Genomic DNA, 3,049 nt, shown 5'->3' on the forward strand with positions numbered 1-3,049 from the left:
TTATGTGCTTCTATGTGTATGAGCATGGCGATTGTAACCCTGTATAGTGATAGTAGTCGTCCATTCCACAGAAGGAGTGTGTAATCTCTGTGGTGCAACTCGTAACTGCGTAGTACTGTAATAGTGATCTGTAGATAGGCAGGTGTTCTGATCCCATCATGTGTGTGTGTGTGTGTGTGTGTGTGTGTGTGTGTGTGTCTGTCTGTCTGTCTGTCTGTCTGCCAGTGGACAGATCAATGCTTTTTAGAGTACTCACAGTCCGTTCATTTCCTATACTCAACTTTGGCAAGGCTGATGATGTCACCCACCTAGGAATACACCTCTGGGATTACTGTGACCGAGTAATCATGATAGCACGTTCTGTAACTGCGTAATGGTATAGTATGATAAAGTAGTTAGGTCGGTGTTCTAAGCCCAGACATGCCAAGTGTGTGTTTTTCTCTGTCTGCCTGAGGATAGAACAATGCTTATAGTTTACTCACACTCCGTACAATTCCTATACTCAACTTTGGCAAGGCGGATGATGTCATCCACCTAGGAATACATCTCTGGGACTACTGTGACCCAGCAATCTCAGTAGCGCATTCTGTAACTGCGTAATACTGTAGTGTGATAAAGTAGTTAGGCCAGTGTTCTAATCCCAGACTTGCCAACTGTGTGTGTGTAGTCAGTAGGTGTTCTATTCAAAGGCATAGCAGGTATGTGTGTTTGTAAGTCATATCCTATGTGTTGGTGGATAGCCACTGGATGTGTTGAGAAGAGTATTTTGTTGTTTCCCTATATAGTGGCCATAAATGTCACAATTAGCCAAGAGACTGGACTGGCAAGACATACCCATACATTTGGCAATAGGCCTGGTGAGTAAAGTCAGCAACCCAAATATTACCCTGAATATAGTCTGAACCTGTGTGTCACACAGAAACACACTTTCCTTGGGATTAACGCCAGTACATAATACAGGAGTTGCTGGTGGTTTCCTTTTCATTCTTTTCTAATGCTTTGGTGTCACAAGGTTTGTTCTTGAGATATATATTCTATATCTATATATATATATATATATATATATATATATATATATATATATCTATATATATATATATATATATATATATATATATATATATATATATATATATATATATATATATATATATATATATATATATATATATATATATATCTGGTATATGTCCTGAACCCATGTGTCATACACAAACACACTTGCGTAGGATATCCTGCTATGTTGCTAATATCATGCACATTGATGACAGATAGTAGTCATGGTGTGATTGCAGTGGGCTGCAGAGGACATAGCACCCTGTACAGCGGTACAATAGGCACATAATTGCAGACAATGTGCCTTCACTGTTTCCCACTGGATGCCTGCAACATATGTGGTGCCATCAAATGTGATCCACAGAGGCCATACAATGCTGTACACATGTGCACTGTATGGACCGATGCCACTAACACCAGGGAATACCTGTATCATGCTTTCAATACAGGTGCAGGGTCGACCTGCTGACTATAAGCAGGTTTCCCCACACCAAGCCAGTATTGGCATATCGGAGGATAACAGTCTGTGTACACAACATGTGCCTGCCAAACCAGTTACACCTGTACATGTCACTGTACAATATTGTGGGATATGCACATCCCAGGCAATGTCCATGTCAAGGACTATCAAACACAGACATGGCATGCATTGCAAAGGTATGGCCATACACAATGGTAGCCAGGATGTCAAGGCAGTTCATGAAGTACCCATCTGTGTGGGACATTGCAGACACTACACCCCTGTACCACACTGCACACCATTGTCTGGTGGCACAATGCCAAGGATTACCTCTCACCCAGCCTTGTACAGCCATCTTGCACAGCCAACCACTACACACCCATGAAGCAATGCATACATGCATGTCAGTACTGGCACCTTGTGTTGCGTGTGGGTTATGATGCTCCCAACCACAGTCACTCCCCATATAACCCCCATTGGCATACCAACAGATGTCAAACATGTTCACATGCCCTAGCCCATAGAACCTTCAGATATCCCCTGTGGTGCATGTAGCACCTGTGCATTACTGCAGTGTGGCAAACTAAGTAGTTAGGGAGTGTATTTGTGGCCCTTGTAAAGAGTGTAAATGCCAGTCCATTTGAGAGTGTGATTGTGGTGACAGTGACATCTGATCACATGGACACCCATGTGTGCTACACCTAATGTATGTCTACTATATCTCTGTTGCAGATGTCTCTCACCAACACACATATATGTTCTTACAGCACAGCAACTCATCAGCTTTGTGCCGCATGTAGTCACTGCATGCACTTGTAATAGTAATGACTAGTCAGTCAGGGGTTTGACCCCTATACTGGTTAGGTGTGTGACAGATGATGCTTGAGTTTTAGTCTCCATGCCCTTCTCTGATGTACTTTGTCTGTCCCTCCCACACACTCTCTGGTGGATGTGGTGTACACCTGCTTAGCAGCAGCATGTGTATTGTAAGTGATGGACATGAACAGGTGATGGCCTCTGCACCTATTGCAGTCCTCCTCTAGCTGATTGCATGTGAAACAGCTGTGATGATGTTCCCATAGCCATTCACATGATAAACACAGTAAAATATCTAGGAACATCATGTTGGTGTTTGGCCATGACAGTTGCTGTGAGTGGTACCTGGATGTGGTGTTTGGAAACGGCATCACAGAGGATATCTGGATGTTCCTCAAACATCATACACAGTGGGAAATAGCCTAAAGACAGGAGGGTGATGTGCCAGACATGACTACAGCATGTAAGTGCAGCTATGCTTCATTGAGACTACTGCCTGTTTAACATGTTGTGTGTGGTAATGTCTATTCTGTATGTTTTAAAACAGACATGACAGTGCTCTGTTCATGAGGGACCCCCATCTGTAGGGCCATCTGTGGACTGGTCTGTGTGTGGAACCATTTGTTTCCTGTGTTACACACTGAACACAACTGTGCACAGCAGGAGCATAGTGTGAGGATTGCAGCCAGTACATGGTGATAGGGATGTGTTACTGCC

The sequence above is a fragment of the Protopterus annectens genome, chromosome 8.part0 (assembly GCF_019279795.1).
Source record: "Protopterus annectens isolate FY-2018-M chromosome 8.part0, PAN1.0, whole genome shotgun sequence".
NCBI classification, from domain to species: domain Eukaryota; kingdom Metazoa; phylum Chordata; order Ceratodontiformes; family Protopteridae; genus Protopterus; species Protopterus annectens.